Raw genomic sequence first — 27,753 nt, forward strand, 5'->3', positions numbered from 1 at the left:
TGGAGTTTTGGGCCAGGATACTCTCCGTAGTTTTGCTGATTTCTCTGAGAGCCATTTTCAAACTTTCTTTAGGTTGAATTTGCTTAAACTCTTTTGAGGGTTTTGGGTCTTTCAGGATCCGCTTTTGCTCGGAAGATGAATCCCGTCTGTAAGCATCAGGGATTTTTAAGACTCGCATGATGATGTCATAAAATGTAATATTTTAAAATAATCTGGGGGGATTGACTTCATATCATGCAGAATGAGCTGGTTTGACGTAATCCTTCGTCAGACATGATGTTTTAATACATAAAACGGCGTCATGTCCGCGCATGCGCGCTGACGCCTCCAGAGCCGCGGGCGGGTCGCTTCTGCGCATGCGCAGGAGCAGCTCGAGCGGGAGGACTCTTTTAGCCGTTTATGTTTCTGGACGCTATCGATCAGTATCGACACTGAAGCGGCTTTGATGGATTGTAAAATGCCCGCGCGACGCAGTCGGGATGTCTGAAGGAACCGCCGAAGGCCTGCAAACACTTTCCCGCTTCTTTCTGGGAAGAAAGCCGCAGTTCAGCACCCGGATGGAGCGTCAGGAAGGTACAGACGGGCGGAGTTTACGCTGAAGAAATCCCACTGATATATACTTTGAATGATTAGAATCGGGAAAACTCAAACATTCCGTCATTCTACTGTAGAAAAAACTCATGAAATTGATCTAAAATGACCTATTTATCAGTAAAAACTAAAAACATTCTGTTTAATACATTTTCGGATCTTATTTTGTAACCGGAAGTCGTCTGATGTCCTCACTTTTTTATTGACAAAAGTTGAAATTTACAACATATGAAACAGTTGTACAAAGTGTTCAACAAGTTACAGTTTGAACAGTCACATTAAATGTAAAAAGATAGTAATATAGAAAAGAAATAAAAAACAAGTTTAAACAAAAATGACAAGAATAATTTGCCCAGGACAATTATAACATTTAAGATGAGTTCTGTAGTTTTGTTTTCCAAAATAAGCCCCAAAATGATATTCTTAATAGAAAAAGCTGCTAAGTATGGAATTTTAGTTAAGAGCCAATAATGTACATCATCCTAAAAGGTATTAGAATAACAACATTTAAAGAATAGATGCTCAGTAGTTTCAATTTCATCATTACAAAAAGAACACAGATTTTCAGGAATTCTGGATCGTTTTCTAAGCAATTCTTCAGATTGATTTAAACCTGTGAATGTTTTGAAGTGGACTTCTTTAGCTTTGGGAGGGATAGGAAGTTTCAAATATTTAGTTCTAATTTGTTTTTTCTGAATGATTAAAATGCTGGGTTATTGAGTTTGGATTGGAGATAAAGGGAAAAGACATTTCATTAAAATATTCTCTAATTTGATGATTGGGGAGTTTGGCAGTTAACATGTTATGTCCATTAATTAGAAGTTTTGGGACAGTAGGATATCTGTAAATAATATAAAACAGAACAGAGATTGAGTTCAACATATTTTGACGAATGGTCTTAATAAGTTTTTCTAAATCTTTTCTATTTGTTTGTAAACTATACTTAATTGTGAAATCCTCAAAAGACATGATGGTTTCATTGTCATTAAATAAGTGCATTAAGGACCAGATTCCATTTTCAAACCATTTTGGTTTAAAGAGGGATTTGTTTCTGGTAGTTCTGTATTGGCAGTTCCATAGAGAAGTGTTATGTGGACTGTAATTATGTTTATAAATGAGTTTCCAATAAAGAAGAACTTGCTGATGGAAAGAGGAGAGTTGAATGGGGAGCTTTCTGATGTTGAAATCACAACTAAGTAAAAAATGGATTCCTCCTAGGTTGGAAAAGATGTTATTAGGAATAGTAAACCAAATACTGTTTTGATTTTCAACAAATAATTTTAGCTGGTTTATTTTAAGGGTTTCATTAAGGCTGTTAAACTCTTTATCTTGTAAGCCTCCATCTTCATATTTTTTTGTTAAATTACCTTGTGCGTTTTCCTCTTCCATATAAAGTTAAAATTCATTCATTAAATATTAAAATGTCTGTTTGCAACTGACAGCTTACCAAAGTCAGCATGTTTAATGAACAAAGAGCATTTCTGTTATTGCAATAAAAAGAAGGGGTGAAATTGGACAACCTTGTTTTATTCCTTTGTTAATATTAAATCTTTGAGATGTACCCTGAGGTAAACAAACAGAGCTATTAGTATCATTATAGAATGTTTAACTATGTTAATGAATTTCTTACCAAAACCAAAGAACTGCGGAGTTTGAAACATAAAATTGTGCTCAATCATGTCAAAGGCCTTGTAAAAATCTAAGAATAGAATAAAAGCTTCCGTATCGATCAGATGTTCAGAGTCAGTCAAGTCTAGAACAAGGAGTAAATTATTATGAATTGAGCGAGGAAGTCGTCTGATGTCCTCACTTCACTGCATAACTTCATACTGACAAACAAACATACTCTGATCATCATGTGATCGATTTCCAAAGCGTTCTTACTGGTTTTCTAGTGATGATGATGAAGTTTTTAGCCCAAATCCAAAAATCTGTTTTTTTTTTAAAGACGTATTTTCTGCAGAGCGGCAGGAGCTCATCAGACATTGTCCTCTGAGTTGTAAGCAGGATTGATAGTATGGAAGTAAGCCTTGCTGATATCCCATCAATCATTTGTTGACACTTTTTCCTTCTATCCAATAGATCAGCTGAATACAGATCAATAAATATCAGGTTTATTTCATTTTAAGAGCTGAATAAAAGCATCAGTACACGTTTCCATTTCTGGATTACAAGAATCTCCCAATGAGGAGCAGCAGCTGTCCCGCACAGGAGAAAGACGCTCCGTAACAGACGGTGCCGTCAGGGGACGATTGTATGGCAAGCCAAAGAGACCAAAAATCACTCAGAAAAGCGTGCGCGGGAGTGTCACGTTTTACAGATAATAATAATAATAAGTTTTATTTGTTTGGCGCCTTTCTTGGAACCCAAGGTCGCCGTACATAAAATAAACAACAACAAATAATAAAACAACATTAAAATTTACAATAAAATATGCACTTGTTGACAAACAATGCAATCAAAATTATGGGTGGAGATAGGCAAGATGGAAAAGATGAGTTTTCAGTTTCTTTGAGAAATGTGGGAGAGAACGGATGTTTCGGAGGTCAGGGGGTAGCGAGTTCCATAGCGGGGGAGCAGAGCGGCTGAATGCTCTGCTCCCCATAGTGACGAGTCGAGCGGTAGGGACAACTAGTTGAAGGGAGGAGGAGGATCTGAGGGTGCGTGTGGGTCTGGTGACCTGAACAAGGTCCGACAGGTAAGGGGGCAAGGTTGTGAATGGATTTAAAGGTTAGGAGGAGTATTTTGTATGTAATCCGGTGTGTGATGGGTAGCCAATGAAGTTGCTGCAGAACAGGTGTGATGTGTTGGATGGATGGCGTTTGAGTGATGAGTCTGGCTGCTGAGTTCTGAACCAAAAAGAAGGGAGTTGCAGTAATCCAGGCGGGAGGTGACAAGGCTGTGCACCAGGACGGCAGTTGAATGAGGGCTGAGGGATGGGCGAAGACGACGGATGCTGCGAAGGTGGAAAAACGCAGATCGGGTGATATTATTGACGTGTGAGGGGAAGGAGAGAGTGCTGTCGAAGACGACACCCAGACTCTTAACCTGAGGGGAGGGGGAAATGCAGGAGTTTTCAAAGGGAATGGAGAAGTTTGGGATATTATTTAGGATGGATTTAGTGCCTGCACCTTTGTTATGGAAGGGGTAACACCTCAATGTAAGGGTGGGGTCATCTGGACCCCATAAGAGCGCACGAGGGTTAAACGTTAATTCCATCTGGGCAAGCTCTGCTACCCAGGGACCCACAGCGTGGGCAGTAGACCTCACTAGTTCTGCCGGACGACTGGGCAGTTTCGATCGCTGTCAGTTCTGCTAGAGTTGCTAGCTAGCTAAGCTGTCCACTAGGCGGCTGGCTAGCGTAGCAGTCAATCCAGCTCAATGGGCTCTATGACTGACACTTTTTCCAAGGTGTACCCAAGCGTGTCCAACAGTAAGTCCCTGGAAACCCCACAACCCCAGTGGGTTTAGAAAATAGATTGACAAAAATCCATGCTTGAATCTCCTTTTTCTACCCTTTGATCTAGACACGTAAAACGTGTGTCCAAAATTGAGTCTCTGATTGTGGGTCAACCTTGCTGTGGCCTTCGCCCAGTTCCGGCCACTTCAGATCAGGTCTTTAGACTGACTTAACATTGAAACTTGTCTGGTGTAAATGGACCATAAGGCTTCACTCGAGACATAGATATGGTCCGTTTTTTTTTTTTTTCTCTGATAAAGCAAACCAACTGTTTAATTCTTGACTTTCTTTGTTTCGCCACACACCTTTACTTGATTTTTTTCTAAATAACCCAAAGCATAAAGTGGTTTTCCTTCCCCCTCGCCTCGCCGGCTGTTATCAGCCTCCTGGTTGCTGTCAGACACGTTTTTATTTGCTTTTCAGGAGAGCATCCCTGTTCTCTTGTCAGTCAGACGCTGCAAAAATGCACTCTCTGACTTTGGAGCAATCCACCCTGTCATTTGCTTGGCGCTCCGAACATGACATGATGAATGGAGAGCAATTTTAATGACAGCTTCTACAATGTAACGAATGGTTATAATATTTAATACTGACAACTTCACTAGAGGAAAGTGAAGTGGATCGGCTTCGGTTACGACTTTAACATAGTTGGATGACATGTCAATTAGCTCAGATTATTTTTTATTTTTAGATAAAAGATGCTGGAAGGGAGGCTGGGTCACAGCTGGTCAGAGTGAAAAATGGAGAAGAAGCCGTCGATTAATAATGGAGTGTAATGAGAGATGTGCAGCAGGGATGGTTTCATCTCCGTGAGGTCAGAGCGCTGGAAGTGATAATCACAGAGACGCTTTTATTCCCACCGTAATCTTTGTGCCACACTTTGATCCTGCCGTTATCTGCGGCCCGCCGCGCTCACAGATGACAGAGAGCTTCGGCTCAAACCGGACTCCGAGCCTCAAAGGCCGGCGCGGCGCCCGGCGGGCGAGCCTTTCAGCGCGGAGAGCGGGCGGTTTTGAAGCGGAGGCTTATCGTTGGAAGCAGCCCGGCGCCTTATCGCATCAGACGCGGAACGCGCTCAGGAGGAGGTTTGGACGCTTCAGAAACCTGCAGGAGGACGTCTTCGGACGTCTTTCTCGCTCCTCAAAGCTGCGAGGAACAAAGGCTGGAAGCCACACACCAGAGGACGGAGGGAGATGTGTTCACCGTACAAAAAAACTAATATAAATAGAGGAATTTTTAGCATTGACATAAACAGAGATGGACAAAACCAGCTGTTACCTCAGGTTCCAATGAAATGAAGCAAATTCCGACAACATTTTAAGGATTTCGCCCGATTTCACCATTTTGGGACCAGGCAACGTTAGCAAGAAGGGATTTGTCCCAGACATGGCAAAAAAAAGTCATATCTCAACACTACGTACAATGTATGGATACAAGCAAAAAATACACCATAACACTGAAGCACAATACATTCGAAGACGCAATACATGAGGTTTGGTGGGTGGGGGGAATGGTTTATTTCAAGCAATCAGGTCATAATGCATGACATAACATATCACTTAATGAATCACAAGTAGATCGCTTGAAAGGGAGTGGAAGGAAGCGAACTTATATAATCCCACCCTGCAAAGTGTCCTTGGGTAAGACGCTAGACCCCCAAATTGCCTCTGGTGAATGGTTGGCGTCACCAGTGTGTGAATGTGTGAATGTGTCTGTGACTGTAAAGCACTTTGGGCCTTTAAGGAATGTAAAAAAGCGCTAAACAAGTATTCGCCATTTACCAGCTGTAAACTCTGAATTTTCAGCAACATGAGCCCCGTTCCATAGTATTGTAGTTTAGCATATGCAGCTCAGAAGCTATTAATTCTTACACATTCTAATCTTCCTAAAGGTTACCGTTGTGTTTTGAAAGTTGCATATCAGCCTGTTGTACTTCAGGCATCAAGCAGCAGATTAGAACAGTGTCCCGGTCGTTCACAGCCCGCCTTGGGATGTGCGCGACTTCCTCTGCCTCGTGTCACACTTCCCTCTCCCAGACGCAAATCAACAACAGATTGCCATTTATTTATTCTTGCACCATCACAGCGGCAAATTGCTTTGTAAATGGCACAGTTCTCTTCCTCTTCTCCTGTAAATACGATGTCATCGGCGATGTTAATAATCCTTTTGTTTGCTTGACCAGGAGCTCTCCGCCGCCGCCCGTTTCCTTGATTCAATTACTACGGTTTAGGGAGTGGGGAGAATGAAGGCTGGACCTTAAAGCCGCCCGTGTTAATGACATTCAAATTGATCACTGCCACATGTTGCTGTGGTGTGGCCCATTTAAAGGCAGGGGTAATGAAAAGAGGAGCTCTCCATTACAGAGCGTAACAAAACATGACACCTCCTCGCTGAAATTACAAGGCCGCTGCTCGCCGCCGCCCGCATATCATTTCACAACGAAAACCCACCATGCAACGGTGCACGGTAGACATGCGGATGGCCCGAAGAGGGAATAATCAGGCAACCCCACTCACCAAGAGAAAAGCAGAGTTGCAAAGCAATCTTGCAATAAAGCTACAATGTGCAGATATTTGTGGCCTGAGGCGGCGTGCGGCGAGCAGGGAGGCTCACATCATTGCCTACAAACCTTTGCCCGGGGCTGTATAATGTGTAACAAGTTGATTCAAGTTGATGCAGAGGGTAGGTGCATGACAATGCGTGTTGAAGACTTCAGGGAAATATTCAAGTTTCCAGAAAGCTGGGCCGCATCAGTCATTTTCAGGATCGCTAATGGGCCTTGCTTCCCTTCAGGGGAGCATCGAAGGACCAGCCGCTGCAGTTCTGATTGTGTTATTGTTGCCACCTTGTACTGTTTTTAGGCTTTGTGATGATACAGATGGAGGATTCTTAGAGCACAAATGTCCTCGCATGAACTACACGAGTGCATCTGTTATGCATGAGAAGAAAATCCAGACTCAGAAACACAGATAAATAACTGTAATTGAGAAGAAGAGTTTGAAGGTCTGAAGGTCTACGACACACATTATTGTCTTCAGATTTAAATTGAATTCTTTCCAAGTTTGAAGGTTTTAGAAATGAAAAGTTGAGATATGATAATTCTGTTCAGTCTAATGACTCAAACAAAAACACGACAAAGTAAGATAGTATTCAAACATGTTTGAAGTCCACAAATTCAACACAATACCAGACAATCCTCAAAAAGAATATTTTCCATTTCATCGTTGACTTTGACCGCACAGCGCTTAGATCTGTGCAGCAGAGTGATGGTCCGGGCACACTTTTATTCCAACAGCCCTGGAATCTTCTGATTAAAGAATAACCAAACAAAACAGTTGGAGGCCGACTCCACTCTCAGCCCAGACTTGAAGAATGCCAAAAAAGGGGCGGGGCTAGTGGAGCCGGACTGAGCGGCGGAGGTGTGGCTTGGATCTATGATTGTAGATGTAACACTTGAAGGTGCAGTTCTTGCACTATTTACAGCTAAGTTTTTAAGAGGTAATAAAAATGTAAATATACCACGACATCGACCATTTTCTAAGCTTTAATTGGAGTCGTGTTTTAAGACAAAAGAAAAACGAATAAAACTTCAACATGTTCACATTTTATGTAGTTATAATTGAACATAAACATGAATAAAAAAACGTGTAAAAAAAGTTTCTCTGCCACAAACAAATAAGAAAAATATGAAAATCACTATTTAGAAAGAATATGCTATTGCTTTTATTTGTTTTTTAAGCTACATGAAATTCCATATTAATAAACTGGAAAAAAAAAACAATTACCTGGGCAAATTTTAAGTAATTTAGTTTACATTTTTTTTGAAAACTATCACAACTTTTATTACAACATTTAGGAAAACATCTGCGACTTCCAGCTTTTTCTGCCTTAATTATGACTAAAAACACACGAGAGACTGCATTAATACAGACGATGGAGTTTCTCCGTTTTTACATTTTTGGATGCTGGTGTACTGTGGGATAATTTTCAAGAAGAAAGTGTACCTTGGCTCAAAAAAGGCTGAAAAACTCTGGGTTAGGGCATCAGGTTAGGGTACCGATACGGACCACGTCCTGAAGTTCAGTCCGCGTCTGGTACCGGAGCTGGTAACGACTGGACTCGGATTGGTACCGGTTATGGTTGCGGGACTAGACAAGGACCAGATTAGTGTCAGGCTGTCTGGTTAGGGTACCGATCTGCGCCCGGTACCGGGTTAAGGTTAGGATACAGTATCGGATCCGACAAAACGACTGAACCCCCGATTTAATTGGAACCACCAGTACATCAAAAAACGATGAGTTAGGGACACCAAGAACGACAAAAGTGACGTGGAAGAGTCTCTCTTCAGGGTCACTGTATAGTCTAGGCCTTGACATTTCGTGCATTCGTTGGACAGATTTGCCCATTTTTCACCCAAAGACAATCGTACCTGTCCGTCAAAGGTCAGCTGGGACTGATGCTTTTAAAAAGACGCCAACGTTAGTAAACCTGCTAAAGTGGAATCTAAATTCCTTTCTAACATATAATTTCTGATGCAACAGTCATTGGAGGTGAGCCGATTTACCTGTATAGGGTCAGGTAACTTTTCCTTTTATCAATGAAATCATTTCAGAAGAGCTCTGCCTCGAACAGCAACCTTTACCACTGAAACTCGCTCCTCTACCGTCTCTTTTTGGTTTGTATTTCTTCTACTTTCTGCATCTGAGCTGCTGCAGATGTAGAGACATAAATGGTGTTTCATAACTGCTAAATTCATCACCAAGTGTAAAAAAAAAAAAAAAGCTGTGGCATTCACTTTCCATCCTGTGATGCACCTTGTTGTTCCTGTAACCTTTCAAGATAAGTTATTTTCTTCTTCCACAAGATGCAGATAAAAGCCCGTCTAAGACCAACCTATGCCACCTACTCTGGTCCCAGAGCAGCCATAATTCTCCCTCCCGGTAACGCGCAGCATATAATGAAGCAGTATTAGTGGGACCCGTCCCCAAGGAGATGAACCCACAACCTCCCACATGCCGAGCAGTCCGTCTTCTGCAGACATTCCCGTCGTCTTAACCGGCGAGTAAATCTTAGCTAAATGCTGTAATCACTCCAGCTGGACAAAACTTCGCAGTAATGCTTTGGTCAATACTTGCCTCCGGGCTAAAGGGGACACGTTGGCATCGATGCATCTCTGTTTACTAGACAGCGAGTCACAGAGACGGACGGCCTTTACAGAGACGCCGTCTCTCCGAAGAAAAGATGCAGCTCTAACGGATGATTCGGGTCACTTTTCATCTTTAACTGTCCCCAGGGAGCCAGGAGGAGCAGAAGAATCCTTTGTTCCCAGTTGAAAAACGTCCACCGCTGTATATCTAATGAAATGGAATTATCTCTCGGCCAATGAGAAGCCAAAAGAGCCGTCATGTGACCTCAAGGACAGATAGCCCATCTCATAAAATGTTTTTACATCCCAGCCTGCCCGATGAGAGCAATATCATCACATTTATGAGAAAATAATGATTTCCTCTCGGAATTTATGAGCATCTTTTTCAGAAAGGGCTTCATAAGAATTATATCAGTATAAAAGCAGAGGAGGGAGACAGAAGAGGAGAAATCCCTCCCTTTAATTTGTTTTTCGCCTCAAGGGAATAAATACAGCACTGTAATATTGGGTATAAAAGTCAGTCTTGTCGACAAAGAACAGGCCAATTAGTTGAGCTATGAGGAGATGAAACAGAGGAATCAAAGCAGATCAATAAAGAAGATTCACTCCTGCTCTGCAACCACAATCAATAGGAGCCGTGAGAGATGGGCTTGATTAGAGATCACCGGGTCACAGCTAACCCGTCCATAATCAAGAGGCGAACTTTAAGGAGTGCGGCGTTTGGTGAGGGATCTGAAGGAGAACTCCATCGTCTGCCGTGACGGGGAAATTGCATTTGTGACTGAACTGAGAATATAAAAAGATGTTTTTATTTGAAGACTCACAAAAGCAAAAAAAAAGGAGACACACTTTGTTCCTGTGAACAATGACGAGCTGTAATCGGAGCCCAGTGGTTTTCAAACCTCAGAAACAAGCTTTGCTACACAAACCAAAATCTCCACTGAGACGGCCTTGAAAAGGAGACATGCAGCTGATTAAAGGCCATCTAAGACCCTTTTTTATTGTTAAACTTAAGACCGTATACGTTTATGCACAGAAAGGATAATTAGAGGAGTAGAATTATCGTCTAAATCAAGATTAATCAAGTATAGACATCTTTTTTTAATTGAAAACAAAAAATCAGGAAACAAAACAAAACTGATCTAAAAACCAAAACACTAACCATAATAGTCCATGGTCCTTTTTGCCTTTATAGAGTGATTTTATTTCTAAATTCAGAATTCTAATCAATGCACTTTAATCTCCTTTTCACACATAATTTCTTGTCTGCAACATGAATGAATGACCTATTTGTAAGTCAGTCACATATGCTGACCCTGAACATAACTGTGTCAGACATGACAGCCGCTTCCAAGTTTCTTTTGTTTGCTGGAGTTTGCATTGTCCCCTCGCCCAGCCCTCCTGGATTCTTCCAGTCCATCGTAAAGGTGTCATCCTTTTTTAATGTTTTTTTAAATGTATTCTTTACTATCCGAAGCAGAATTTAATCCAGGTTTGAGCAGTCCAGGTGAAGCGCTTTTTGAACAGGACCTGTTGTTAGGTGGACTGAGTGAAAAAACGCAATAAAAATGTCAAATTTTCATAAATCAAAGGAAGCTTTTCCAAATAAAAAAAGACAATTTTTAATTGCGTTAATCTTATTTCCGGGTTCTGCCGTTCATGTCTGATAATGCACACCTGGAAGAGCATTATCGTACAATGGTCATTTACAAAAAAAAAACAAATTAAGAAAATCCTTGATTAAAACTTCAATCTTGTTATATTTTTAACTTCTAAGATAATTTTTCACAAAAAGCAAACTATTTAAAGCGCAGTGCGTCACGTTGACATGGTAACTGCTTCAGCGTGTGGTGTGCTTCAACAATCATCTAGACCAGTGGTTCCCAACCACCGGGCCGCGGACTGGCACTGGACTGTGGGTCAATATAAATATTTCTGCTTTGTTTATATTCTGAGTCTGAAGGAAGTTTTAATTAAAAAAAAAATTCTGGAATTCTGTTCAAATTATCCGTCTGGGTCACGTAAGGAGCTACCTGCATGGCTATCAGTAGCTCAACGCTAAATACAAAAACCAAACAATAAAAGATATTTTTAAAATGTCTTCAGGGAGAAAAGAGCCGAAGAAGAACCTTCAAAGAACAGTTGACAGACAAAACCGGGAATCATCCGAAACATACAAAATTATTGAGACAGTTGTTCTCATGTAGCAGAAGACGCTCTGTCATGACCCAGAGCTCATGATCATCGGTGAGTCCTGGAATGAAGATCTACCGGTAAATTGAGAGTTTTGTTTTCTGGCTCAGTTCTCTGTCGCCCTGGATTGCATGGCGCCCTAGGTGAAACTTGATTTCCAGTTTTCTGATCCAACGCAATTTGAATTAAGAAATACTCAGAAACGTTGCTTTAATCTTAAACCTTTTAATATTGGTTCTCTTGGGTTCTCTCGTGGGGCGGTGTCCGTCACCGCGGGAGAGGGCCGGGTACGGCGGGGACGGATGCAACTCTGGATGTGTGGCGGACCCTTCTCTGGGATCTATCGTAGCTGCGGCTCCCATTTCAATGGGTTTCCGCCTCCGGTGGGGGTGGGGCTACTCAGCTTAGTCCCAAAAGCCACGCCCCCTCAGAGAAGACTTGAAACAGAGGCGTCAAATCAACATGAAAAATGTCTTTTTAAGACATTTAGGTTGTTGGATTTTGATTAAAAACCTCATAATTACCATTAAACCACTACTGAGAACATTTTTATAGTAAAAAATAGTAAAAAGTGAAACATTGGATCAATTAACAAAAGCTATGTAATTTGTATCATCTAAAATTATTAGTTTTCATCAAATTACAATTTTGAGTTAATGGTTAACTCAAACATGTAATTTGATAAAAATAAATAAACTAATGTTTTTGTTAATTGATCCAATGTTTCACTTTTTACAGTGTGGGGCGACTTTAAAGACTGAAATTTGCAACAACAACAACAAATGTATGTGGCAGACTCAGTTAAAGTTTTGTGGTCCAATTTAGAATTCTGTAGTGTCGATTTAAAGTATTCTTGAGCTGATTTCTGCTTCCATCAGTTTGTTTTACACTCGGAAAAGTAAACTTACAGAAAGTTTTAATTGATAATCCTCTGATGGACGGTCTCGTCTCGTGACGACGACTTATTTCCGTTAAGTTACACATTAATCTTGAGCTGTTTATTGTGTTTTATTTACTGCGGATGAGTCAACCTCGGGGTAAGAATCACGGCTGTCACTTGTTTTTTCACTAAATGTCCAAAATGTCAAAATCGCGCTTTAAAGTTTCCAATTACGCTGCATCTCCAGCCTAATTTTATCCTCGGCAGCGTGGAGAAAAAAAAGCTCATTAACCACATATATACAGTATAATGGGACACTTAAACTCTCCATAACAAGAGGAGAATATATTCAAGCCCACTTGTGTGGAGCCCAATCAAAATGTCTCATTAGAATGATTTCAGTTTAATGGCTTCCCAAAGAAATGGATCAATTAAACACTGTCATCAAACAAACTGCATCGCATCCATCACGCGGGCCCATACCCAGTTCTGAATAAGTGGTGACCCGACGGATCAGTACGCCAATTAATCAGCGCGCCCCAACGAGGTGGCGGGTTCAGACTCAGTCCATGAAGAGGTGAGGGCGGGATATTATCCTGTAATTATGATGTCAGCTTCCATCGCCACCAGTAAACCTGCAGACGACTCGTCCACGATCAAACTCCCGCTTCAGTCACCGCGCTGAACATGTGTCCCCTGGGCGCGGGCTCTGCTCCAATCACGCACCACATAAATCCATAACTTCTGCTCTCCTCTCGGCCCCCAGGAAAACACAATAAACTGCACTCATCTTTTATGCATGATTCTCTGTGTCTCTGTAGCCAGCGCCGCTCTCGGTATCAATCATCGGCGGGACGCTGCGGGGCAAGGAGGCTCGCAGAAAGAGCGATGGAGGGCGCAAAATATACATGGTTGCACAACAAGGCAAAATGAAGAGTCCTGTTTCCTTATCCACTGACTTCTATTTCAATTTCATCTCTGCATCCGCCCTGCCAACCCCCACCGTCTCTTCTTTTCTGCATCTTTTTTTTCCCACAAGTTCTTTGCAGGAAAAGCACAATTTGCGGATTGAAACTGACCTGCTCACCTCTCCTCGTGCATCTGTAGCATCAATTTAACAGACTAATGCTGGTGTTTTTAAAGAAACGCCTCGTCCCTCGGGCTCCTGCGAGGGCAGCTTCCTCCTCCTCCCACACACAGCAAAGATGCGGGTGTGCACGGGCCTCGTTGGCATGCTAACGTATTCACAGCACAGCTGCTTCATGTGGGAGAGGCCAAAACGACACGAAACCGGACGATTCCTCCAGCGGAGAACCACGTCGGAGAATTTAAGCCTCATTTAGACAACATTATCTTCTGTTAGGCTTTTATTACTCTCAAGATGTTCCGTCCGAGGAAATATTTTTGAGGTAATCTGGTGTCAAAATTACATAAACACAAGAGCCACCAAACGACAAGCGAAAATAGAAAACGATTTTCATGGACTCGTATGTCCTGAAACCGTCCTCTTCTGTGGGCTCAAACCTGGAACAAACTGACCCGGCAACGATTGATTAAACCGCACAGAGGATATGAAATTCCAAAATGACTCTGAAATAGGGTTTATGATGAAGACATCGTAGGAGAGATGTCAGAGTGCTTTTCATTCCTCACACATCACTCCACAGAAGGAGGTTAAACTGAAATGGCTCAGCGATAAAGGAGGATTGGAGCTTGGACTACTGGACTAAACAACACAACTCCAAAGGATTCTGATGCAGAGAAAAGTACCAACATATCTAGAGTAATATTAACATAGAGTTACACCTTACTATGTAAGGTAGTGTCGCATGTCTTAAGGTGCATTCACACCGAATGCGATTTGCGCGATGGAGGGGCCAGTTTCAAGGCGATCTGAAGTCCTACGATGGGATTTGAGTGGTGGGTGTGGTGCAAAGGTTTGGCACCAGCTCCATTTGAGCAACGAGGTGCGACTCGGGCGGTGCAGTCAAAATTATAATTCCTGAAGTTTGACAGATTGCCGCGTCGCCAAACTCAGCTTTGGTCACGTGACGTTTTCAGTTACTCGATCACTGGGTAGAATATCGATCCAAAGTGAACGTTTTTGTCCAGAACTTTCATCTTTTTATTTAACCCATTGGAGCCGCAGGTTCTCAGAGCTCATTCGTCTACTTTGGGATGAAGGCGGCTTTAGCTCCCGCGGCGGAGCTCACTCGCTTGATATGCCAGCAGACAGAGAGCTGCTGCGGGGTGGAGAGGCTGTCGGCTCGGGCCTCATCAGGACATTAAAGGAAAGGAAAAATGTCTCTTAATTTTATTTTTTCCCCCCAATTTAATATGAGACAGTCAGCCCTCAAGCTCAGCCACAGAGACACAGAAACACCATGGAAGCGGCTGTCATACAGACACAGCCCCCTGTACCCGGAAAATCTTTTAAAAATAATCATAAAAACTCAAATATGGAGACATGATTACTGATGTTTTTGTAGAACCAGACGCCAGAACGATCCGGTGCGAGCCTTTCAGAGGACCGCGGTTTTCCGCGCCTGATGTCAACCGCAACATACGTTAACAAAGGCGGCGAATGGAGGCGGCCTCCATTCCCCGTCCAGTCACGATACGCCACTGAGGAGAGACGCGGTTGTCTTCACTTGCGTGTGCTCTGATGCACAGAAGTCTTTCTGTTTTAGCACTTTCCTTTTAACCCTTCCGCTCTCTTTGGGGTCCAGCTGACTCCAACCACATATTGATATGTGATTTCTTCCATGACAAAGGTGGACAGGATTTTATGTCTGTCATGGACATTAGTGAAACTCAAAAATCAAAGATAAAAAAAAGTTCAGCGCACTGTCTTGGGGGGTCCAGATGACCCCACTTTTAATGTAAACAAACTAAGGAGAGCGGAAGGGTTAAAGTTATAAAACCGATGTTTTTATGTTTTGTCCGAGTCCCAGAAGCTCGGTGCTAACGTGGCTGATTGGCGACTATTGATGATGTCATCGAGTGGGAGTGTCGTCTGAATTAGAAAACATTCCCCCTCAATCACTTTATACTGGGTTCGCCATTTTCTAATACTGTCCGAATCCTCTAATTCCAAAATCAAGTGCACTCGAAATTTCCCAGAAGTCTTTGCAAAAAACTAGCTTGGAACAATGGTCACTAGATTAGGGAATATAGACCACAATGCATTGCGGTTGAAAAATTTTGAACAAAAAAACGTGTTTAAGTGTAAAATTTGAATAAACTATCCAGAATTTCACCACCAGAACATAAATAAATAAATGCAGAGAAATGTTCGTATTTATTCGATTTTCACTTCATGAAATTGGTGACGTCACATCCAGTGTTTAGAAAAACAAAAGAAAAGTAGTGAGCATTGTGTCCGAATTACCTTTAAATGTTTGTAGTTAGGGACAAAACCACTATTTTTCCATGATTCTCCGTTTGGAGGGTTAAAGGTAGAGGTAGAAGAAGAATTTGGATTTGGCCAAAGTGTTTCATTTCTTACATGAAACATAGTGTCCAACCATATCGTACATGACGTACAACAGAGTTGAGATCTAAATTCTTACATAATATAGTATTTACAACATAACATTTCATACACAACCTTTTAGCGTAACGAGGTGTTGGATTTCTAACTTAGTATAACGGCACAAAGTCACTTTTTTGTGTCAGAATTCATTGGAAATTATATTAAAAAGTTGAATTATTAAATTTGGATGGTTTTATGGACGCCATCTTCCAGTCATTTTAGTCTAACAAAAGCAACGGGACAACAAGCAGATTTCTAAAATGTCATAAAGGCAGAACAGTGAAGTGGCTAAAACAGAGAAGCCAAATCGAAGCGTCCGTGATCTCCGAGCGTGTTCTCTTGTTGAAAGTATTTCTCTGACTTTCGTGTCTCCTGAAAATAATAACCCCACATCTGCAGCCTCTCTCGTTGTCTTTTTGCAAGTTTAATCCTGAGGCTGGCTTTCTTTGTATTATTACCCCTCTGCCCCCCACCTGTCCACTGGTCCCTGAAATAGGTTGTGCCTCATAATTCTGGTGGGTCTCTCAGCCGATCCATCTTCTCGCCTGTTATTTTTACCTCCTTCAGCATCAGAGTCCACTTCTCTGTTCTCAGCGTGGAAGCTTTGAACAAAGCAGCAGAAAGGAGGACAGAGTGTTTTTATAAATAATTTATATGCACAAAGCAGCACATCATTAGGTGTTCACAAAATTATTTATAGACGATAGTAAAGTGTTTTCTTACGACTGGCTTGTATTACATATTCATTTGTTCTGTAACATCCGTCGGAGTAAGCAAAAGCTGAAATTCTTTCTAATTCACTGACATTTCTTCAGATTTGACTTTGGGAAGTCTGAGAAGAGTCACTTTTTTGACCAAATCACAATAGACTAAATCAACTAGGGTGTAGGGAAGAATCGATGTGGCGATATATCACAAGGTTGACGTCCTGAAATGGGTGGCAACCTCAAGGAGCGAAAGGGAGTGTCTAAGAGATGGAGTCGTTTTACTTCTGGGTTGAAAGAGAGTTAAAAAAATAACTTTCATAAATTATGTGTTCTTTAGTGTTCCATATGGATAAAGTTTACTATGAAAGTCTTAAGAAAATCATGGGATGATAATGGATGGAAGTTCAGGACGAATACACTTGCATGGATTAGCATTTTACCCGCTGATCGAGTTACTAAAACGGCACATGCCCAAAGCAGAGTCCCCGATTGGTAGATGCGACATGGCAACGTCACCCAAGTCACGCTGCTGCCAGACCGCTGGGCCGCATGTGTCACTCAAATGGACCTCAGATCGCATGTGTACCATCGACTTAACATTAAAACTATCCGCAAATTGCGTTCAGTGTGAACAAAGCCTTAGTTTTTTAGCAGCATTTTGGCAACAACAATTTTTGTGGATCTTTTTTTTGTGAGGTTCTCCTGCTTCAGATGGAGGAGTTTAAATATCTTGGGGTCTTGTTCAGGAGGGAGGGAAAATTGGGGCGGCGAAAAGAGAACTGAGCCAGAAACTAAAGCTCTCAATTTACCGGTCGATCTTTGTTCCAGGACTCACCTTTGGTCGTGACCCAAAGAACAAGATCCCGAATACAAGTAGCTGAAATGAGTTTTCTTAGGAGGGCGGCGCTCCTGTAAAGATAATATGAGCTAGGTCACCCGGAAAGAGCTCAGAGTAGGGCCGCATCTCCTCCACATTTCGAGGAGCCAGTTGTGGCTCGGTTATCTGGTCCAGACGCCTCCTGGACGCCTCCCTGGAGAAGTGTTTCTAGCATGTTCCACTGGGTGGAAAACCCGGGCGACGCTGGAGAAACTACGCCTCAGAGCTGGCCTGGGAACGCCTTGGGGTCCCCCAGAAGAGCTGGAGGAAGTGACCGGACTGGGAATCATTGCGTAGGCTGCTGTCCCCACAACCCGGTTCAGGATTAGCGGAAGAAGATGGATGAATAGATTTTTGCATGAATGAAGCTAAAGGAGTTTTTGCTACTTTGATGTTTGAGTTCATTGTTGGGTACAAATAACGTGGCTATTAAACATTTAGGGACGTAAATACTGTCATTTTTCATTCATAAAATTGTCAACCGTTTTAAAATTGATCATAAAGGAGAAATCAATAATTGTGGTTCGTGCCCGACCGGAACTTTGTATCTAGAATAGAGCTGTGAAAGAAAAAACCTGGAGCAAGGTCCATCATATTCACATTGCTTAGACATTTCACACCAAATATCTTCCAACTGTAGGAAGCAAACATGAGTAGAAAAAGGAAAAGAATAGTAGAAAAAGAAGACGACGCCCCTTCCTGCTCATCCTTAATGAAAACTGTACACTTTACTGTTACCGCCACATTCACTCTAGCTGCTGAATACTGGTGCCAACATATAACCACCATCAATGTAGGGTTCAGAGTCTTGCCCAAGGACACTCTGACATATGGGCGAGCAAAGTGGGAATCAAACCTCTGATCTTCCAATCAGAGGCCAGTATGTCAGTATTATTAAAGGGATTGATCTTCAAATGTATTTCTTTCATTCAAAACATCCACCAAATTTAAAGCATTAAACTGAAGCGGTTTGTGATGATCACAAATGAAAGCTCCTGCTCATCCACAGATATTACATTGGTTCCAATTACACTCATTTCAATCATTTTATCCCCAAAAGTCACTGATGTTCACTTTAAGCTCAATAATAAAAACTGAACAATATCCTGTTCTTTATTTTACAGCTAATTCTTTGTGTTTTTCACCAAAGATCTTTAACAAGAGGGACTGTGCTTAGCATAACCACCCTGGCACCAAGGTGTTCATTATTCTGATCCATCCCCCACAGACCAATCCATCACAATCAGTCAATCACAGCTCTTTCCGCCGCGCTTTTTACCGAACCATTTGTCACCCTTCACCTGCGGTTTCACGCCGCTGCGCTCAGCAGGAACGCAAATCCAAAACAAAATCTTGTGGAGTTATAATGGAAAAGTGTGAGACTAAAGTGGGGAACGGCGTCCGGGCCACCGCGGAGAGCGCGTTCGCAGGTACATCAGAGGCCGAGCGCCGGCCGCAGGGAGGCTGAGATTACAGACTAAAGCCCTCCGTCTCCTCCCTCAAGTAATAACACAGAAATGAGACTGACATTTCACTCTAAAAGACACGCGCTCCGGCGGCAAACTGGAAGGGAATGTCGGCGTGCACGCACACACAAAACAAGAACGCCACGGAGACGGAAGAAGGAAACGTACAGGACGGCTTAGAGGGAGGCGGAACGGCAAATACAAATCTGTTCCTTCAACTTCGGACTTTCTTTCAAGAGGTTTGACATTTGGGACTTCTGATTTTAAAAACACTCACAGAAAAGACCTTTTTCTGAAACAAATACAAGACGTTTCTTTATGAAAGAGAAGATGCATTCTGACGGTCCAAACGCCAACAACTTCTGGACCCGGGGGCCTGATCCGGCCCTCCAGATAATTCTATCCGGCCCTCCGGATAATTTTATTTTATTGTTATTAATGATCTGATGTTATCTTACGCTCATTTCTAGCTTGTTTAATTTTGACAAAATATATTTTTATAGAGAGTAAAATATTGAGACTTATTTAAGTTGATTTATTTTCTAAATAATATTCCAGCCTTTTTATTTTTTATAATTATGTTAAAAAGTTTTTAAAGGTTTCGACGTTTTAAAAATTAGCATTCTGCTAGCTTTTTGGATTGTTTTGGCATTTACGAAGAATTTTTAGGCTATTTTGGAGTTTGGCTAATATTTACGCTACATGCTAACTATTTTGGATAATTAAGGCTTTTCTTTTTAATTCTTATTTTTTTTCAGGCTGTTTTGGAGTTAGATTACTATTTACATGCTTGCTCTTTTGGCTAATTTATATGGAAGCCCAAACTGTTCATAATTAAATAAATAAATACAACATTATTTAATCAAGCAACACTCCAATAAAAGTCTTTTCAATAAATAATTGACCATTTTATTATGAAATAAATTTCATTAAAATTTAAATGGAACATTTTATTATGAAATACATTTCATTTTTATTTTAAAACATATTTTTTATGTTAAAAACATTTCATAATAAAAAATATATATCATAATAATTTTTGTTTTTCTTGTTGGATATTATTATAATCATGTGGGGGTTTTTTTTGTAGAAACTTTTATTTCAAAATTACTGTTTTCCAAAGTGTCCTTTTTATTTCACAATGCTGTTTTTCAGAACGACGTATTTATTTCATGATGAGCTTTTTCCGAATAATAACTCTGTCTGTCAATCAAACCAGACAAGGCGGGGACACGTTTGTGATTGGCTACTCCTTTAATCAGACATTAGCAGCAGCACCAACTACATCGATCGAGTGTTCCTTCAGCCAACGTGATGGTGCAGTACACACTCCTCAACACTAGGGGGGAGTATGCAACTCAGCGCGTCAAGTTGCAACCCAGTCTCCTCCAAAAATGTTCAGTACCCACGTTTGTCCACAGGGAAAAATGTAGCAGTTTCACAAAAAACGGGTCTAAATTGTGGAATTGCTACGTCTCATTCTCTCATTCATTTCTACGGGGGTGCGCCGGATCACGTGACTGATCACGTGGCTTTTGAGTTTCTGCCTGTCGCTAGCAAAAACACGGTGGGATATTCACTCTTTTTTGGTGGAAAATCACTCAGAATAAAATATTTTGTGGACTAATCTTTAATTTTGCCAATATTTCTAGTGAGAAATGCACCCGTTACTATCAGGATATACATTTATTTTAGACATACAGTTCGTAGTTTGTCTGTTTTGCTGGACTTCTCCCCAAAAGGGGCTCCAAAGTCGTGAAATATCAGCGTTTCCGGTGCACGGAACGATCCCGGAACCGGACGATCAGCAGGATTTGGTGACCCGAGTCAAGGTTTGGGTTAGAGTAGGTTCGGACAAACCGCCCGGACCCTTTTTTAATTGGGCCCCGAATGACTTCCGTAAAGCTAGAACGTGACCACAGTCTGACTTCTTCCGGTAGAAACCGGTCAAAATTTAAAGGTTTCCAGAAACGAAGATTCTCAACCATAAAAATAATGTTCCTTTATTTTCTCCCTCATAAACAAACACAAATGTCGGTTAGTTTAAGTGACAATAATGAGGATGCTTTCAGACTAAATGAAGAAAGAAAAAAAAATGTTTATTTTAATTGTGCGACACACAGTAGAGCAGGAGTCTAGGCATACAAGTCGATTTCAGAGGATCAGCCAATGAACGTTTAGATCCCACCCACTTTCAGTGATTGACAGACAGAGTTATTATTCGGAAAAAGCTCATCATGAAATAAATACGTCGTTCTAAAAAACAGCATTGTGAAATAAAAAGGACACTTTGGAAAACAGTAATTTTGAAATAAAAGTTTCTACAAAAGAAACCCCCACATGAATATAATAATATCCAACATGAAAAAAAAAATTATTATGATATATATTTTTTATTATGAAATGTTTTTAACATAAAAAATATGTTTTAAAGTAAAAATGAAATGTATTTCATAATAAAATGGTCAATTATTTATTGAAAAGACTTTTATTGGAGTGTTGCTTGATTAAATAATGTTGTATTTATTTATTTAATTATGAACAGTTTGGGCTTCCATAAATTTAAGCTTTTTCAATCTAAGGCTATTTTGCAGTTTAGCTATTTTTTTCAGCCACATGCTAGCTATTTTGGCTAATTAAGGCTTTTCTTTTACATTTTATTTTTAGGTTGTTTTGAAGTTGGACTAATTTTACATGTTAGCTGTTTTGGCTAATTTAAGCATTTTCAGTTTTTAGGCTATTTTAAAGTTTAGCTATTTTTTTCAGCAACATGCTACCGGTTTTGGCTAGCCTACGTTTATTGTTAAGGCTAATTTGGAATTTAGCTAATATTTTAGCTGTCTATCAACTTCCGTGTTATCAGCTATTAATTTCTGCATCTTCAGCTATCAGCACTAGCATCCTAAGCAGCCAAATTCACCCTACAAACAACAAAACAAAAGTTATGGTTATACGTTTTGAAAATGTAGTTTTGGAGTGTTTGATAAACATTTATCCTATTTATCCTTTAGCCTGCGACCTAAAGTGTGTTTTGGATTTTGTGTGATTGAGTTTAACATCCATGCTCTAATATCACTCATAAGAACCATAACAAAACATTCTCAGATTTAAATCAGTTTTTGGTTTAAAGTCAAACTTTTTAGGGGAAAATCCTCCAGTTTAAGAACATGGAACAGGTTTTCTTCAAATATCAGAATGAAAAATAGGGCTTGACACTGTCAGCAGGAAAGCTAAAGATTTCAGTTATTATTTAATGAAGTCAAATGAGTCATTTAAATTTTAAGTAGCTGACTTTAATGAAGAACTTCCCAGTGGAGGAAAGGATTTTTTCCAACAGCAAAAAACAACCAGTTAGTAGATGAAACTATAACTGAATGATTATCAACCATGTTTACTCCAAAATACATTTCATATTTTATCACCATGTCAATATCCAGTTGATGCATTTTCAGATAAAATAGTTTGGATCCAATTTATTAATGTATATTTAACTACTACTATCAATAAAGACCAATTTCACTCCAAACTGTGTTTTTAAAACGTTCTTGTGGCACTTATCTGATGATGAATGACCTATATAAAGAAAATAAGGCTCTAAATTGCATTTCTAAGTATATCTTCATTCAAATCGGATGAATCAGGAGCAGACGAAAAGAAATGCTGTTTGAAAAAGATTGTATTTGTGACGTAGATGGACAAGCTTCCTGTTCCGCCCCTTTCTGATGCATCCACTTACAGACAAAAAGATCCGTGAACGTCTTTGTTTTCCTGGTCTGAGCTGGAATCTGGATCAGAACTTTACGGCTGGATAGCTCTGACATTTGTTTTTGTCGCACCACTTTGGGGGTTGTGAGGGGCTGTAAGCTAGTGGGACAGCATGTAAACGGGGAGCTCTCAGTAGTGATGTATGACCATTGCTTCACGCCAATAGTCCCACCCACAACTCAGAAGTGAATTTGTAATGAACTTCTGCCTCTCTGGAGAAACTGGAAACACTTCGTAAATCGATGAAAAGTCTTAACCTTTAAAATCACAGTCAAATGAATTCATGTGGGTGGTTGACCCATAGGGATATTGTGGGTTCTTGGGTTGTCCAGAACCAACACATTCTCATGTCGTCACATATTGAGGTACGGTTAAGGACCCCTCCATGTGAGGCTTTTCCAATAAAATCAGGGCTCCCCAACCTCCGGGCCGAAAAATGGTACCAAATGTGGAACGAACTGGTACCAAATGCGGTACCACAGTACAGTACAGACTAGGACTGGATGAAAACAGGTACTGAAGGTGGTACTGGATGCAGATCGAAACCGGGTTAAAGTGCATTCACACAGGATACAATCCAATACTAGTCAATGTTAAGTCAATGTAAAGATGAGGGGTTGGTGGAGACTGTCCTGGTTACCCGAAGGCGGGATACACGCCGGTCTGTCACAGAGCACATGGAGCTGAAGCGATCGGCCCGCCCAGAGAGACTCAACGATCCGGTGAACCCAGACATGGCAACATGCTTGGCAGCGTCTTTGTAGACCTCTCCAAAGCATTCCAACCCAAGCCACGTGCTCAACATCATCCATGGTTTCCACGATGTGGCAACAAATGAATTCCAGAACAAAAGCAGTAAATTTGACACGCGTCAGTAGGGCGGCACACGCTAATTTTACGTGTGAATCTCGACCAGTTTGAATGCAGCATTAGGGTACCGGTACCGGTCTGGTCCCGAGGGCCAGTCCACATCTGGACAAACGCCTGGACCCCTGATTTAATGGGAATGGCCAGCAAGTCAAGAAAAGACGAGTTGGGGAAACCCAAAAGTGATCTACGACTTTGATATTTCATACATGTCCTGTACAGACATTTTCACCCTCAGACAGCCCACAGTTACCCATAAGGGCAGCTGTGACTACGGCTTCACCTCTACGTGGACGAGTGTTTCTTTGTACAAAGACTGTAAGAGGGGAAATGTGCTGGATGGACTGAGATGTCAGAGAAGAACCTGGAGGCATTTGTGTGGTTTTAATGTAAACCTCTTGGAACATGATGGAAGTCCATATGGGCTGTAATATCAAAGACTGTTTTTTTCAGTCTATCTTTGGAAAGTTGAAGCTCCACCTGGTAAAATCCTTGATGGGTTTTTGAAATGTTCAGAGTGAAAAAGATCAGAAAAGAGAAATAACCACACAATTGTCTTTTATTTTGAAAAGTCAAGATGTTTTCCCCAACAAAAGATACCAACCGGCTATGGACTTGTTGACAGAGTAAGACTAGTTCATCCACAAACATCAATATTTACCAAATCATTTTTATCTCCAAAAGAATTAACTTTTCATGAGTTCCTTTTATTTCTAGTCATCCTTTCATATTGAATATTTTAAAGTTCCCCAAAAAGACGGAGAGTGAAACGCAGGCAGAGATGGAGACAAAGCTGGGGAAGGAAAAAGCAGATAGAAAGAGTTATTAGACGCATATTAATGTTTGCTCTTCTCCTTCATGGCCTTCTCTCTGGAGATCCGCCCGTCGCTACTTTAAGCATGAATACTTAATCACACACCAGACACTGTCTAATTCCTCTCCCCCAGAATGCAAGCCAGAAGTGGGAGCCCGGGAGGCAGAGGAAGGGGAAAAACGAGCGAAATGTCACAAAGGCGATGCTGGGATACTAATAAAGCTATGCAAATAGCAATTAGCTGAGCCAATAACCTCCGAGTCAATACCAAGCCACCCAAATGGGAGCAGCACAGCGCCAGGCTCATGAGTTCATAGGTCACGCTGTGATTACAGGTCCCAGCCCAAACCCGGGAGGAAAACAATGCTCGCCCAAAGAGAAAACACCCCAGAAACCATGACTCATGACTTCAACCGAGTAGACTTGATTACAAACTTTTTACAGCTTGCTGGAGGTTCTTCATGTTTGTACGTTTTCAAAGGCTGCTGGGACAGAAAAACATCTGAGCTCGGAGAAAAGCTTTGTAGCGATACTTTTACTGCTACTCTGCAGATAAAACCGGCGCAGGCAATTAACAGGAAAAACAACTCCTGCAGTTTCTCTGAGAGTTCACGTTATGAGTCTGGAAATAGGGACGCAGGAACTGATAGGTGCAAAAACATACTCGACTCCAATTAAACAAATTCACAACGAGTAATAAATAAAACAAGAGGAACGCAAGTTTGGATGGAAGACTGACTATAGGGAGAGGATTCTGGAGATTCTGAAGCTCCAGCGTGAAATTTGCTTTATGTTCTCAGAAGGAAAAAATTCAGTTATCATTCCAGGAGAAATCTTTATTTTATTGGGAATGTTGTTGTGAAACATGACAACAAACGTGTCAAGAACACACTTTTAGCCCATGGCGTTCACACTGGACTCTCGCTAACAGATACTATCCACCTCCTATGGGTGGAAGAGACTTGGTGTGAAATGTCAAAGTGGTGCAAATCTGGTGAATCTTGCTCCATAGTTTATCTTTCACAGTTCTATTCCAATATACAAATAGAGCTGCAAAAAATGTATCTTTAGTGAAAAATAGTTCCATGTTTCAGATGCTAATCTCATGAGAGAGATCAGGAATATACTTTCCATCAAACTCATTTTGACAGGTGACCTTTGACCCTATATATCCTTTATATATAAATTAATTTTAAATTGTTATGTATTAAATATATATATATATATATATATATATATATATATAGATAGATAGATAAAATTTCTTACATCATCTTAAGGGGCGGGGTCACAAAGAGTTTGATGGATGGTGTAGGGTCAAAGGTCACCTGTCAAAATGAGTTAAATGCTCATTTGATTTAAACTTGTTTTGATCCCATAAACTAATAAAGAAAAGAAGCTTCACGATTCATTTAACGTTTAATAAACTATTGTATCATGTTAATTGTCTTTATTTTTAGCTAGTTTAAAGCTAATGATGGTTAAGATCTGAGCTTTACATCCACTTTGCAATTAGTCGACTAATCGGAAAAAATAATCAATGATTAGTCGACTAATAAAATAATCGTTTGTGGCAGCACTACATACAAGGACTTAGTGTCATAGAATTCCAGGCGGGCAAAAAAACCCAATTATTAATTTCTCCTCTGTGATCACTTTTCAAACTGTTGGTACTTCAGTGAATAAATATCATCCAAACGCCAAACCAAATGCAAATCCCTGATTGGTCAAAGTTCAGCTGGTTTAACTTTAGGGCTGTCAACGTTAACACATTAACTCATACAATTAGTTTAAAAAAATTAATGCCTTAATATTTACATCATGATTAATCATGATTATTTTTTTTAATGGATTGACAGTAATAAAAATACATAAAATTAAGCTATCGTTAATACAATAAAAATAGCATCAAATAGTAAACTAGTTGGTTCATTTTGATAGGAAGTTGAATGATTTGTGTATAAAAAAGACAGAAAATAAATGTAAAACTTCAAAAGAGGAAAAGTGCAAACTAGTAAAGTCATTCCAGAATGTTTTACTTTAGATTTTTTCTTCTAGTTCTTAACTGAATCCCAAAATGTATACTGAATATTTGAAGGAATATTTTAGAAAATAAATAATTGTTAATCAACAAAAAACAATGATTTGTTTGACTTTCGTTTTACACAAAAACCTAAATAATGTCACCATTTGCATGTACAAACTTTAGGAATACTAAAGTGTTTTAAAAAATAAAAAACAAATATATCTTCGTGGGATTTTATTAATGTAATTTCCCATCTAAAGAGTTCATATTAACTAAAAGACAATAAAATAAAACTCTTTTCAATGAGATTTCATTGTGTTTTTCTAACAACACCTTCCTACCATCTTTGGCTCTAAAACAAATCAAGTAACAAAAATCCTTTAAGGCTTGAAGTGATTAGAGCTCATAGAAACATTGTAACAAAAGGTCACAATTGAACATTTCATAGTGAAAATATCAGCAACCATCAGGAAAATTGTCCCTTGTTTATTTTAATCACAGCACTGAAGGTGTGGACGAGGCATTCTGGGAAAGCTGGATCCCAAAGAGACAAGGAGGAGACGGAAACTTTTGATGAGTCCTGAGCCGTTGAATCTACGTGACCCACGTACGCTGAAGCCCACAAGCCCGGCGCGGGGGCCACTTTTGATCCGGGCGCACAGAAATCAGGAGCAGCATGGAGCCGCAGGCTAGCAAGACACTGCAGAGAGAATGTGTGTCGATGGGTGATTTTTGAGGAGTGTTTACAGAAGCCAGAGCGGATATAAAAGCGTAACGTGGGAGTTTGTCCTCTCAGTGGATTTCTGGAATATTTTCATTTCATCTGCTGCAGATGGAGGCTGAGCTTTCGGCTCCTTTTGCTGCTGCAGCTGATGATGATGAAGGGGTCGTGGTTTTTCTAAACTGTGGAGAAGAAAGAGTGTTCAGCTTTGAGATTCCTCACGCTTCACGCCGCCGTCTGTTTTTGTTGGATGTACATTTCCTGCATCGATGCGAGCTCATCTCCACGCTGACTGCGACACAGCTGCCAATAATTACAGATCCGACAGATTAAAACCTGAGCAGCATTGGGCCAATCAAACTCTCCCCTGGAGCTCTTCATCTCCATCCTCTTCCTCCTCTGTGTCCTGAATTCTGTCCATCAGTTGAGCAAACATTTCAGAGCTGAAGGCCTCTTGTGTTGGACAGATGTTACTGGAATAGGAATCTTTGGACACAGGAGGAGTATATTCGTATAAACTCCTTTTGTATTTGAGGCTAAATTCGATATGTTTGTATTTTACTTTTTTGATCAAACGACAGAAGAAAGGTGAATATTATTTGTTTATTCTTATCCTTGTTGACAAATCTAGAACATTGTTTCCTCATTTATCTGTTATCTACAAACAATGTGTCTATTTCAATCAATAAAATCTCACTGCAATCA

General features: G+C 40.6%; 1 long non-coding RNA gene across 1 annotated transcript; it reads left to right on the forward strand.

Annotated features, from left to right (window-relative positions):
* Nucleotides 1-320: 320 nt before the first annotated feature.
* Nucleotides 321-27,753, forward strand: LOC118598064. Its single transcript, XR_004947150.1, has 2 exons — nucleotides 321-573; nucleotides 26,829-27,753. It is a non-coding gene; the product is annotated as an uncharacterized LOC118598064 (long non-coding RNA).

The sequence above is a fragment of the Oryzias melastigma genome, linkage group LG23, assembly GCF_002922805.2.
Source record: "Oryzias melastigma strain HK-1 linkage group LG23, ASM292280v2, whole genome shotgun sequence".
NCBI classification, from domain to species: domain Eukaryota; kingdom Metazoa; phylum Chordata; class Actinopteri; order Beloniformes; family Adrianichthyidae; genus Oryzias; species Oryzias melastigma.